The sequence below is a fragment of the Pan troglodytes genome, chromosome 2 (genome assembly GCF_028858775.2).
Source record: "Pan troglodytes isolate AG18354 chromosome 2, NHGRI_mPanTro3-v2.0_pri, whole genome shotgun sequence".
In the NCBI taxonomy this organism is placed as follows: domain Eukaryota; kingdom Metazoa; phylum Chordata; class Mammalia; order Primates; family Hominidae; genus Pan; species Pan troglodytes.
This window is the reverse complement of record NC_086015.1, coordinates 32,429,962-32,445,142: the sequence shown is the minus strand read 5'-3', so window position 1 is coordinate 32,445,142 and position 15,181 is coordinate 32,429,962. Positions and strand designations below refer to the sequence as shown.

At 36.0% G+C, this 15,181-nt stretch overlaps 1 protein-coding gene across 7 annotated transcripts in view; it reads right to left on the bottom strand.

Moving 5' to 3' along the window:
• The window catches only part of ZCWPW2 (zinc finger CW-type and PWWP domain containing 2), a 173,766-nt gene that overhangs the window by 60,195 nt on the left and 98,390 nt on the right, over positions 1 to 15,181 (bottom strand). The gene's annotated exons all lie outside the window — the stretch shown is intronic.

Below are 15,181 nucleotides of genomic sequence, written 5' to 3'. Positions count from 1 at the left end.
TAATTAAGTTCATATTTAACAAATAATTATTCTCAAAGACAAATACTATTCAAAATAGGATTCAAGCTTAAGCAGAAAGCAACTGCCATTCCAACTTTTTCAACTGTAATCCAGATGTTTCTTTAGCCATGGCTAAAATCTACAGCAGTTCCTCTGATGTTTCTGATAACACTAAAATAATAAAATGTCCTGAAATTAGTTTTACTCCCCCAATATTAAAAATCCAAAGTGTCCTCTAGCATGTAAGAAACAAAATTCTAAGCTTCATTTCAAGTTAAAGCTCCTGTGCCCTACAAGCTAGGGGTACACTTCAGGCTGCCAGTGGTTCTCCTTGTCCATCTATGCTTCTTCTTCTCCCCCACTATGTTCTGAGTCCTCTGTGGCTGAAAGAGTTAGATATGGAGAATACAAAAGAAATTGCAGAAAATATATTTATTTGTCTTCTATTATGGAAATCTAGGATTGGTGCTCTCTGGGCTTGAAGTATTTTTTTTTTACTACAGTGTGCTTTGCGGGTTGTTAGAGGGTCTTCTCTCCCAACTAAGAACATCTGATTGCCAACTTCCTCGAGAGGAGCAATGTCTTTTTTTTAGTTGGTTGCTTTCAACCTATATCTCATTATCATATTCTGCCTCTTTCTGCTTAGGTTGCATGAAGGCAGGAAGCCCTTTTGGGTGAAGACCCTTTTAAACTGACCCCTGGCTCTTCCCATGTTGTCTGCATCATTGCTCCTGAAAACTGGAATAACGCTGGCCATTCCAGTGCTACCATCTGTCTTCAGTTTTCAGTGTGTAGATTTCTCAGGGAGAAGTTTTATATCAATATACTGTATTGCTCAAGCTCCAAGACACATTCATCAGGCATTCCAAAAAATAAAAAATAATAAAATAAACAAAAAAACACCCTTGTACTACACATGAGGTAAAGAAAAATGGCCATCTTCTTTTCCCCAAGATAGGGAGGAAGGAGGTATAGAGAAAATGCCACAATATACCAAAATTTCCTCCCCCAAAATTTTCCTTTTGATTTCTTTTCATTCCCTTTCCTTCTCTTTTCCTTCCCTTCCCTTTACTTCTCTTTCCCTTCTTTTCTCTCTCCCTTCCCTTTCTTTTCTTCTCTTCTTCCTTCCTTCCTTCCTTCCCTTCCCTTTACTTCTCTTTCCCTTCTTTTCTCTCTCCCTTCCCTTTCTTTTCTTCTCTCCTTCCTTCCTTCCTTCCTTCCTTCCCTCCTTTCCTCTGTCCTTCCCTCCCTCCTTCTTTCTTTCAGAGGGTCTTGCTCTGTTGAACAGTCTGGACTGCAGTGGCATGATCATAGCTCACTGGACCCTTGAACCCCTGAGCTCAAGGGATCCTCCCACCTCAGCCTTCCAAGTAACTAGGACTACAAGCATGTACCACCACCAAAAAATTTCTGTATGTTCAACCTCCACCCTTTTATAAAATTGGGTTAAGGGATGCCAAGCAAGTTTGGCACCTCCTTGTAAATCCTGCATACATACTCTTGTACCTCACTTTGCAATGCAAAAATAATTATTTTTGTACTTAGCTTGAGGTTCTAAAGACTTTCACTAAAATCTGAGTATATCTATTAATTTTAGAATTTTCAAATTAGCTTCTCTCCCAACCCAAAGCAAAACAGACAAATTTTAATTTTTTTAATTTAAAATTTAAATTTAAACATTTTCAAGGCAGCTCTGTAGTAAAAACTTCCAAGAACCTAGCTTATAAAGTCAAGGGTTAATACCAGTAACTCCAGATGAGACCATAGGAAGGAGTGGGTATCATGATCATCACATTCCAGTAAATCCAATGATTCCAAGAAAGGATATTATATCCTTAATATGTTTATATTACTTTGGCAACTTGAGTTTTCTCAATCAGTTTTATTAAATTTTCAGTGGAGGATAAAGGAAGTAATAATTATAGAAAGAGAAGAAAGACACTTAGACTAAAAATTTATGTAAACTTATGAATATAAATAAGATTATTTTTGATAAATGAATAAGCATGGAAATGTTTGGAGCAAGAGTGAGGTTTGAGACTAAACATACGGCTAGACAGAGAAGATAATGCTCTATGTCTGAGAAAATCCCTAGCTGTGTCCAAAAGTGAAAAGTTTGTAAACCACTGTTCTATGTGATCTTGTTTTAATCAGGTATTATTGACCAACTGAAAGCCTTAACCTCATTTTTCCTCTCCCATTTCCTTAAGGAAGAAGTTGAATGTCTCTTTTCAATAACTTTGGACTCACTGAACAAGGTTTGTGCTATTTCTGCATACTAATGTGGAGTAAAAAAATTCAAGGAAAAAAATACATAAGGGTTTGTCCACCGGTGAGGCCAGTGGAGAGAAATTTGCAATCTGGCAGAAATTCATGTCTTCTGTTGTTTCCTATTTTAAGACTTTTTTCCTCTACAAGAGACATAATCAAGATGTAATAAATAATAACCTGGGGTTGTAGCAGGATAAATCTTAATTTTCAAACTTGAATGTATAAGCAATGTCATATTACCTCATATTTGCAAAATCAAACTGAATGTGACAGTGCTCATCCAACCAGGATAATAAGAAATTCGATCTCTGTCATTTTGGGGCCACCTTTTACATTCCCTAGGTTCACATAAATCAGAAAGTCATTGTGCCTAAAAGGTGCTTGAAAAATGAGGGCAGATCACTGCTCTTCAGCCCATCACGGTTACATGAATATTATTTTTGTTCAAGTCCCTCGAAGTTAGGCAGCCCAACACCTTCTTTGCCACACCTTCACAAAAGAATCTTTTCAGAGTCTAGGGGCCTTGATAGCATGGGTTCAACCTCCCTGGGTATACCATGGTGCTATTCTTCTTCAGGGTACTGCCACATGCCCAGGGCACTGACAGACTTCTGTTCTCTTCCAAGTGTGAGAGACTATCTTCTCTGTCTTGCTATTCCTGTGTCTCCCTCGCAGTGGCCCTGGCCTTTGTGTTCCCAGTCTGCCCTGCCCACCCTCAAGGAACTCAGATCCAGAAAACAAGGAAACCCTGCTTTTGACCACCACAACAGAAAACTCCCCTGACATATGAGAATGTAAGGGGCCTGACTACTTTTCGCAGTAAAAGAAAGAGAAAAATACAATCAAGAAAAAATTATTAACAACCAACCAGTGGTGTCTGGTTAATTGTAGGGAAGAATGTCCTAGCTATGTGGCTTTGAATATTAGAATAGATAGGGAGGTGACAGTCTTTCCTTCCCACCCTTTGGTATTCTACTTCTTAACTCTGCCTTTTGCTTTCCCCTAATTTTTCTACATAGCACTCAAAAATAACTAACATACTATACTGTTTTTCTTATTTATTTATTTATTTATTACATGTCTTATTCCACTAATTTAAATTTTATGAGGGCATTCAATTTGGTCTATTTTGTTCACTTTGGAACCTAGAAGAATTTCAAATAATAGGAGTTCAGTAAATATTTATTGAGTAGTATAAATAGATATATTTCGTTCAAGGTGGCATGAAAAACAACCCAGTCAGGAAACTGGAGATGAAAATGAAAGGCTGCTACATTTTTTAATCCTGAATTATGTGATTAGCCTCTACAAAGGAAAAAGAAAAATTTATAAACATAATGATCACCTGGTATTACAGTGATACTAAAATAATACAAAACTTCATTTTGGGTAAACAATTTAGGTCTGTAAAGTATTTCATAGGTCACTGATTTATCCTCTAGTATTGGTAGCACTTTTTTCTTGAAAAAAATGTGTGTCTAATGTCAAGTACAATATTATACAAAAAATGGTACCTAACTTTAAAACTAAAGTAATTCAATCAAATGTTCTTAGTATGACCAATCTGGGGGGTGGGAGAACCTCATAACAACACTCTAGGTACAATGACAACATCTATAATCTAAAATTATCAATTCAAATATCAATATTAAAGCTAACTGCAAATATAAGCACCTCCAATTTAGAAAATTTATCTTTTAGACCCAATGTTTATATATTTAAAATCTGGAAAACTGGAATCACACATACTTACAATCTTCTTTATAGAGCTTCAAAAATTCATTGGTATGATTTCAAATATTGATCAGTACTTTAAATTATTTCTTATATGTCTTTAGCAACATGTGGATATAAGTCATAGATCTCATAATCTAAAGAAATAAAAAATTATTATCCTTTGGACTGCATCACCACTAAATGTTTAAAAACCAACACTACCACCTATTATAAAGTATCTGCCTAGAGATTTATGTCAATTACTGCTATTTATACATTCAAAGTTGCAGTGTAGCTGACTCTAACCATGTATTGCACTGACGCATCATTCTATTTACTATTGTACCAAAGCTATCGCTCTTTTCCTCTGTTGGGCAGATCGTTTTCACTTAAAGCAGTTCAGCAGAAACTTAATCACTAGGATATCTTGTCTTCTTTAAATTGGATTTCTGCAACAGCAACCAGTAATCCAGACAGTAAGAACATTCCTGTTCCTTTGATACAAACTAGAAGATTGCCACATTATACCCATGTGCATCAGAGAATCCATAGATTTAGTTAGCCTCCTTGGCTTTCTAATAATATCTGCCTTCCCACTCACCTGTCACTTTAACATAGGTTCATACAATCTTCAAATAATCAAATATGGTTTATTTAGACAGCTTATTCAAATTATTGAATACTTGAAGCAAATATTGCTTAAAAACTATTACTGACTTGTTGCTTACTCTGCTTAAGTTTCCTACAGACACAAATAGTAATTTTGCTTCCTTAACTCAGCAGAATTTTAAGATCAAAACAACTTATGTACCCCACTCTTCATGCCACTGGAAAGTGTAAACTATTAAAGCTAAAAAAAAAAAAAAAAAAAAAAAAAGTCTAGCTCTGTTTAGTGTGATCCCTTACATCAGATTGACAGATAATGCCAAGAATGCAATGGGCACTAGAGAAGAAATTAGCCAGAGAAAAATAATTAGAAAATTTGGGAGTCAAATCTTTATAGTGTAATTCCATTACTTGGCTTGAAATATTGGAAAATATCAAGACAGAAGACCAAATTCCTAACTGGGTACTCCCTGCAACATTGCAGGTAGGGCTGGGGAGGTAGGAAATGAAGCAGTTTATGATAAAATGGCTCCAATGAACCAATCAGAAAAATCACAAGGTACTAGATAAGCTTTGTATTCACCTAGACTTTAACATATATTTACTAAAAGTTTTGAATATCTAAGCGCTTTTCCTATCTAGAAGGAATAAACAACTGCTACATGTGGCAATTTTTTTTAAAGAAGCCCCAATCTGACATTTTAGGTTTGTCCACTATCTGGAGTGACATCCTTTTGGAAAACAATTTTTATATCACCAATATGCCAGTCATACAGTGTGATAGACCTGAAATCAGATTTTGAGAAGAGAAAATGAGAGGGCTCTGGATGTCACAGCAGAGAGAAAATCAGGCACCACCAAAAGAAGAAACATATTTAAAAGGACAAGGGAGTTTAATGTCACAATCCTGCCCAAGATTTTCCTGGCTTCTTCAGTACCACAGCTTCATAAATACTTTCATACATTCCATAGAGTAAACACAATAAACACAATACAAACAATACACTTTCACATAAATATCTTCTTTAGTTAATTCCAGTACCACACAGAAGATATTTTGGGAAAATAATCTGCTATACAGTGGTTCTTGAGATTTACCAAGGAGAGTGATTTCAAGAATACGTTTTTTGTTTTTTGTTTTTTTTTTTCTTTGGAGACAGAGTCTCGCTCTGTCACCCAGGCTGGAGTGCAGTGGCGCAATCTTGGCTCACTGCCACCTCCGCCTCCCGGGTTCACGCCATTTTCCTGCCTCAGCCTCCTGAGTAGCTGGGACTAGAGGCGCCTGCCAGCATGCCTGGCTAATTTTTTGTATTTTTAGTGGAGACAGGGTTTCACCGTGTTAGCCAGGATGGTCTCAATCTCCTGACCTCACGATCCACCCGCCATGGCCTCCCAGAGTGCTGGGATTACAGGCATGAGCCACCGTGCCTGGCCAAGAATAGGTATTTTTAAGGAGCTCTACAGCAGAATGTGACGACCAGCAAGCCTGGGAACCAAGAGTAGATCAAAACAAACAAATATAAACAAACAAAAAAACACAAAACGAACAATGGCAACAGGATAACAACATTTGTATTAATAATAATCAGTTACTGCTATGTTAAAAGGGAATGAAATAAATCCTAGGTTTTAATGACAACATGAAGAGCCTTCAAATCCATGGCAAGAAATCAATGCGCTAAGCATGACGAAAAGACCTTTCACATCTTTATTCAACTTTGAAAGACCCTGGTTAAAGGTTAAACTAATTAATCAGGTTGGCTGAAATAACAACAGTTGATCAATAAGAAGGCCTGTGCGGCTTTCCAGTTTACAAATGATAGTTTATTATGAATTTGGTATGCTTATGAAGATGAGAAGCAGATGCCCCAATGTAAATTTCAAGCAGGTTGACATACAGTATAAAAACCTGGAGTTTGTAATCATAAGATCTCGGCTTGAGTCCTGGTTCTGCTGCTGTGTAACCTCAGGCAAGTCACTTAACCTGAACCTCAGCATTTTTAACAACAAATGAAGACTATGTGAGATTATCATTTGATGTCTACAGTCCAAAAAATGAGATAGGCACTCTATTCACAATAGAGAGAAGTTGGCTGTGTACATATTTAATTTCTATAGGAGTTCTACAATTTAATGAACCTAATATTTTAAACTTACTAAGTTCTTCAATGCTCATATAGTACTGACAGGCACCATCCTAAGCGCTTCACAAATAACTCATTTAGCTTTTTAACAAGCTTATAAAGTAGGCACTAGAATCCTCATTTTACAGATGAGAAAGCAGAGGCACTGAGTTTAGAACTTGCATAAGTTTACATAGAGAGTAAGACAGAGCTGTAATTCATAACAGACAACCTAGAGAGTTTGTGTGTTTAGCTGCTACAAAACGATATTGTTTCACTACAAGACGATATTGTTTCACTACAAGGTAATTCTATTGCCTAACTATCAAAGATGGTGTTATAAAGAGTTCCTTAGCCCATATCATAAAAAAATAAGTGGTGTTGAAAATGATGAGAAACTGCCATTTGGCATTTTCTGTATCAGGTCACTTTTATATTGCTTAGGAAAAAAATTGTAGGACAATTAATCGTAGTTAAAAACTTAAATCACCAATGAACTGTACATTTAAAAATGATTAAGATGGTAAATTTTATCTTATATCTATTTTAATACAATTTTTAAAAAGAATAAAAACACTGTGTACAGTTTAAAGTATTTTATATATTCTGATTTCAAGGTGTAGAATTTTTATTTTTAACAAAACTGAAATTCATCAGGTCTGTAGCAAAAAAAAGTTGTAAACTCTGCTATGTAAAATGATAGTGAAGTATTAGTAATATATTGATGAATACAGCACAAGAAGCAAATGAGCATAGAGTCAATAGATAATTTTTAAGGCCAGTGCTTATCTAAAGTGCTGCTATCTTCCACTGCTCTAGCCAGACAGACTGCTGCAGGTAGAGACATTAAATAGAACTGCCATGGAATACTATGCAGCCATAAAAAATGATGAGTTCATATCCTTTGTAGGGACATGGATGAAATTGGAAACCATCATTCTCAGTAAACTATCGCAAGAACAAAAAACCAAACACCGCATATTCTCACTCATAGGTGGGAATTGAACAATGAGATCACATGGTCACAGGAAGGGGAATATCATACTCTGGGGACTGTGGTGGGGAGGGGGGAGGGGGGAGGGATAGCATTGGGAGATATACCTAATGCTAGATGACGAGTTAGTGGGTGCAGCGCACCAGCATGGCACATGTATACATATGTAACTAACCTGCACAATGTGCACATGTACCCTAAAACTTAAAGTATAATAAAAAATAAAAAAAAAAAAAAAAAAAAAAAAAAAAAAAACTTAATTTTAAAGAGGGTTTGCACCAAGCTTAAAAAAAAAAAAAAAAAAATAGAACTGCAAGAAGTGTACAGGTTTAAATCAGCCATGGAATAAGCATGCACTCATTTGCACAAAGCCTTTAAAAACTCAGGATTAGCCTAAAAAATTTTAAGCCACAATATTAATGGATATCAAGACCTGAACCTAAAAAAAGTTAGTATACTTGGATGCTATTTTCTACTCCATATTTGCTTATTTTTTATAGAATATGTGTTTAAGGTGAAACTCTAGTTGTGTTTATTACAAACAGATGCTCAGATTCTATGTTTAATGATAGAATCATAAGGGCAGGTGGGAAATCTAGGTAAAGAAGATGGTTAAATATGTGATGCAGAATCAGCACATATTCTGTGAGCTAAACAAATGGTAAAGAAGTGATAATTCTAAATTTATTTTCAAAACTAGTTTAGTCAGCACTGTTTAGGATTTGGGGATACTGGATTTCACCTAATTCATGGACCGGACCTGATCCTTTACTAGAAGATACTTTAAAGGAAAGATAGAGGTCAGAGGTATAAAGAAGAGATGATGCCATTCCTACTGAAACTATTCCAAAAAATAGAGAAGGAGGGACTCCTCCCCAACTCATTCTATGAGGCCAGTATCATCCTGATACCAAAACCTGGTATAGATACAACAAAAAAAGAAAACTTCAGGCCAATATCCTTGATGAACATCAGTGCAAAAATCCTCGTCAAAATACTGGCAAACCAAAGCCAGCAGCACATCAAAAAGCTTATCCACCATGATCAAGTTGGCTTCATCCCCAGGATGCAAGGTTGGTTCAACATGTGCAAATCAATAAATGTGATGAATCACATAAACAGAACTAAAGACAAAAAACACATGATTATCTGAATAGATGCAGACAAGACCTTTGATAAAATTCAACATCCCTTCATGTAAAAAACTCTCAATAAACTAGGTATTGAAGGAACATACCTCAAAATAATAAGAGCCATAAAAGACAAACCCACAGCCAATATCATACTGAATGCAAAAGCTGGAAGCATTCCCTTGAAAACTGGAACAAGATAAGGATTGCCTCTCTCATCTCTCCTATTCAACACAATATTCGAAATTATGGCCAGGGAAATCAAGCAAGAGAAAGAAATAGTATTCAAATAGGAAAGGAGAAAGTCAAATTATCTTTGTTGCAAATGACATAATCCTATATCTAGAAAACCCCATCATCTCAGCCCAGAAGCTTCTTAAGCTGATAAGCAACTTCAACACAGTATCAGGACACAAAGTCAATATGCAAAAATTGCTAGCATTCACCAACAACAGGCAAACCGAGAGCAAAATCGCAAATGAATTCCCATTCACAATTGCCATAAAAAGAATAAAATACCTAGGAATACAGCTAACAAGGGAAGTGAAGGACTTCTTCAAGGAGAACGACAAACCACTGCTCAAAGAAATCAGAGAGGACAGAAACAAATGGAAACACATCCATGCTCATGGATAAGAAGAATCAATATCATGAAAATGGCCATACTGACCAAAGTAAGTTATAGATTCAATGCTATTCCCATTAGACTACCATTGACATTCTTCACAGAATTAGAAAAAGCTCTTTCAAAATTCATATGGAGCTGAAAAAGAGCCTGAATAACCAAAACAATCCTAAGCGAAAAGAACAAAGCTGGAGGTATCATGCTACCTGACTTCAAATTATACTACAGGGCTACAGTAACCAAAACAGCACGGTACTGGTACCAGAACAGACACATAGACCAATGAAACATAATAAAGAACCCAGAAATAAGGCCCCACATCTAAGTTATCTGATCTTAAACAAAACTGACAAAAATAAGCACTGGGGAAAGGATTCCCTATTTAATAGAAGCTACTGGGAGAACTGGCTAGCCGTATCTAGAAAATTGAAACTGGACCCCTTCCTTACACCATTTACAAAAATTAACTCAAGATGAAATAAAGACTTAAATGTAAAACCCAAAACTATAAAAACACTGGAAAAAAAAACTAGGCAATACCATTCAGAACATAGGCATGGGCAAAGATTTCATGACAAAAGTCAAAAGCCATTGCAACAAAAGCAAAAATTGACAAATGGGATCTAGTTAAACTAAAGAGCTTCTGTACAGCAAAGGAAACTATCAACAGAGTAAACAGGCAACCTACAGAATGGGAGAAACTTTTTGCAATCTATTCATCAGACAAAAGTCTAATATCCACCATCTATGAGAACTTAAACAAATTTACAAGAAAATAACAAACAGCCCCATTTAAAAGTGGGCCAAGTACATGAACAGACACTTTTCAAAAGTAGACATACATGCCGCCAACAAGCATATGAAAACAAGTTCAACATCACTGATCATTAGAAAAATACAAATCAAAACTACAATGAGGGACCATCTCACACCAGTCAGAATGGCTATTACTAAAAAGCCAAAAAATAACAGATGCTGGTGAGGTTGTAGAGAAAAGGGAATACTTCTACACTGATGGTGGGAATGTAAATTAGTTCAACCATTGTGGAAGACAGTGTGGTGATTCCTCAAAGATCTTGAGACAGAAATACCATTAGACCTAGCAATCCCATTACTAGGTATAGACCCAAAGGAATAAAATCACTCTATTATAAAGACACATGCACACATATGTTCACTGTAGCACTATTCACAATAGCAAATACATGGAATCAACCTGGATGCCCATCAATGATAGATTGGATAAAGAAAATGTCGTATACATACAACATGAAATACTATGCAGCCATAAGAAGGAGTGAGATCATGTCCTTTGCACAGACATGGGTGGAGCCAGAGGCCATTATCCTTAGCCATTTAATGCAGGAACAGAAAACCAAATATTGCATGTTCTTACTTTTAAGTGGGAGCTACATGAGACCAAATAGACACAAGGGGAGAGACAACACACACTGGGGCCAGTCAGAGGGTGGGGAATAGGAAGATGGAGAAGATAGGGAAGAATAGATAAGGGATGCTGGGCTTAATACCTGGGTGATGGGATGACCTGTGCTGCAAACCACCATGGCACACACTTACCTATGTAACAAACGTGCACATCTTACACGTGTACCCCTGAACTTAAAATAAAAGTTAGAAGTGAAAAACTAAGATGAAGAAGTATAATGCATACTCATGAAAGGGAATAACACTTGCCTGTAATGACAAAGATAACAAAGGAGGAAATCCACAAAATTTAATAATATATCCTCCTCTTTCTTACAAATATTTGCATGACCTAATATCTCATTTTTAAAAATGCTAGGACATCATACTCCCTACATAAGTCCTGCTTCATGATATCAGCACTATTAATGCAATATATATGTCAAGCTTTATTAAAACTCCTTTTGATGTGTAAAAATAAGGTAGAAGGAAGAATTAATTAAAGGAAAATGATAAACAATATATACAATTATAAATATACACAATTATAAACTTTCACAATTATACGATTTTGAGTTTTAGACTTCACCATTCTTGATGGAAGAATGTAACAAGACGTTACTCTCCAGCTATTTACTAATTTAAGAACCCCAACACAAAAAATCTCATTATAAGGCAACTTTACGTATAAGGGAAATGACTCTCAGGGCAATTTTGTGAGTCTTGTATATTGGCTTAAAAACAATGACCTGATTCATGTTTTTTTCTTTAACAGAAAATAACCACTTTTAGAAAATTGAGAAAGCTATATATTGCAATTTCTTAGAAAAGAATATTGCTGTTCCATTGAAGGGTCAATATGATAAACCTAATTGATACATTTTTCATGCATTTGATGATGGAAAAGGTAGCCACCTGTTCCATTCTTTATATACTGAGTGAAGTTGGTCATATTATTTAGTTTGGACTTTTAACTTCAGTACAAGTTCACAGCTATCTAAATTCATAAGAGATGAAGTTGAGAGATGATAGAGGTGAATTCAACAATTTAGTTGGTGCTGCGAAGTCAGCATATATAAATGTGAGTGAATCCAAAAAGCAGAATAGAGATAGGGAAAGAAACTGGTTTCATTCAGTTGCAAAGAACATGAAATATAGTATTTCCTGTTCTCCTTCCAAATTCCATCAAACAAATCCAAAGTATGCTGGAGACACTGCTGATATTGGGCTTATTCATTCACCAAGGAGTCAGATTAAGAAGGCTCTAACTGATTTCCTGCTTTCAATAGTTCTTGACACTTCTGTTTACACTAAACTATGAAAACATTGCAGCAATGGTCTCATTTCAGTCATGTACTGAAGAATCAAAGAATAAGATGATCAACTAGCTCTACTTCTCTCAATTTCTGGGAGCATTGTGTTTGTTGATAAAGACCATTAAAATCACGTAATTTTCTATATATGATCTTAGTCAAAATAAAAGATACTATTCTCCACCTTATTGTTCTCAGCATCTTTTTGGTACTCTCCCCTATAGAGATGGGGTCCTAGGGAAAGGAAATAGATAATTTGACTATATATTTAACCTGTTACTTCCAACGAATACTAACAACTAACATTTATTGAGAGCCTACTGTATGACAAGCACATGCTAAATGCTTTACATGTATTATCTCAATTAACACTCATATCCACTTTACAAGGCAGATGCTATCACAATTTCTATTTTAAAGATAAGGTGGCCAGGCACAGTGGCTCATGCCTGTAATCCCAGCACTTTGGGAGGCTGAGGTGGGTGGATCACAAGGTCAGGAGTTCAAGACCAGCCTGGCTAACCGGGTGAAACCCCGTCTCTACTAAAACTACAAAAATTAGCCAGGCACGGTGGCAGGCACCTGTAATCCCTGCTACTCCGGAGGCTGAAGCAGGAGAATGGCAGGAGAATCGCTTGAACTGGGGCAGCAGAGGTTGCAGTGAGCCGAGACTGTGCCACTGCACTCCAGCCTGGGTGACAGAGTGAGGCTCTGTCTCAAAATATAAACAAATAAATAAATAAATAAGATGAGGTATCTGGGATTTGAAAAGTTAAGTGACTTGTCTTAGGTCAAGCATTAGTAAGTAGCAGAGCTATCCTTCAAGCCCAAAGAACCTGATTCTAGAGTCTGCCTTTTTAACCACTATGTTAACCACTTTGACAACTTTATTCTTTTCCTATTGTAAATTACTACCAAAGTTTTTCTTGGAAGATTATTCACAAATATGTCACAGTTATAGAGTCATGCTCTAATTCCTTCAACCTTTCTCCAGGACAAAACCTAAAATGATGTTTAGAAAACAAACAAAGGTTGAATCTAATAATCGCAAAATTACAGCAAATTTTATGCCAACTATGGGATTAGTATAATAAAATTTTGCTGAGAATTTGGTAGCTGTACAAGATTATTTGCTAGTAGGAACATGGTGCAAGAGTTTTTTAGTTTTTAGTTTTTATTTTCCAATGTATTTTTCCAGTGTGTCGGCTAATAAATCTGTATCCTGTTTCACTCCACTACTCTGATGGCAAAATGCTGCCAGATGATGAAGCTATAAACTCGTTTACTAATCCTTATCACAGACTACATCTTAGAATTGGGATCCTAATGAATCTTAGAAGCAAAACACTTTTTAATTAGATGTTAATCCAGATGTACTAGTCAAATGACCACTGCAAATGGAATTTGAAAATAAGAATTCTGCCTGTTCTTCTTGGTCTTTATTCCTCCATAGGGGAGCATTGAGCAGCAAGTAAAGAGCAAGTCTACCAGAGACTTCCATCATTCAACATGTATTTAAAAACAAAAAATTTCCTCATTGTAGGTACAAATGTGAGAAAACATTCAAAAATAAATTAGGTCACTGCTTATGCATATATATGTTGGCACAGTGTACAAAGAGAAAAGAATTTGGACTTGATATATGGATTCTAACCACTGCCCTGTCATTTAGCTGACAGACATTGGAGAAGACATGTAGGCTGAGTCTCCGTTTCTTCCATATGTCAAATAATGATGATGTCTACCTTCAAGGGATGGCTGTTAGACTTTAAATATTATGTTTAAAAGATCTACCTATCTTTAGCCTACATATATAGACTCAATATATGATTGATATAAACATTTGTGGCCTCTTTTTGTTATTGGAGTCATCACAGCACATGTTGAATGCAGTCCCTCAGGATCCAGGCTGAGGCAACAGCAAACCGACACCTCAAACATTACCAGTCACTGTGCCATGGAAAGAAAGAACTCTGGATGATATTTCACTAGCAGTGAAGTGCTCAAACAAGTGATATTCATCACTTTCACTCACAAGCCACTGGTCCTACCTACAACAAGGGTGTCAAATGTGCAAGTCTATTTTGCAGCAGGAAGGCAGAGATCTGGAAAGCTGACCAACAATATTAATGACTATCACAATTAGAAAGCAGCATTATTGGAGCTATAAAGCTCAAGTTTAGCAATACGGCAAAGCTCCCTTTCCATTTCCCTAGACAATATGGGTAAACGTCATAATACAATGGATAAACACCCAAATGATCTCTGGTACCCCCCAAAATAGTTCTATATGTATATAGGAATATCTTACATACAATGATAAGCAGACCACTAAGATATATGGCCAAAAACATCCACTCACATCATGGATAAGACAAGCTACATTTTTACTATAGGAGCATCTTAGCATCAGAGATGAACCATCTACTTTTTCTTGGCAACATAAAAAAACTACAAAAGTGCAGTCTAAGCAATTACAGGTTGTACTATACTGATAATAGGAATACATTATTTATGCCCAAGAAAAATTATAATGGCTCTATGCCACCTACAAGCTGGTTGATCAACTTAAACATGCTATAAACATTAAGTCAAAATTCTGAATCAGCAATATCTACAAATTATAAATAATATTGAATGACAAGAATGACCTCAACGTTGTGCTCAGTTAAACTGATTACTATTGGGTTAGACATGTAAGCTTATGGCAGTGAGCATAATTTCCAGTCCAGGCAAATGAAAGAGAAAGGCTAACAAAAGAAGTACTCCAAAGAAAGCCAACAGAAAGCTATAAACCATAACCAAAGTTAGACTACTACACTAGTAGGGATAAAACCAACAAAACTGTAATGCCTCAAGTTGAGAAAAACTTAATCAGAGGTTCTCTCTCCTTAAAACTTAAGGAACTTCAAATGCTTAAGGAATTTAAAAGTGCTTATGCCTGGCCCTTTTCCAAGAGATTCTGATTTAATTGATCC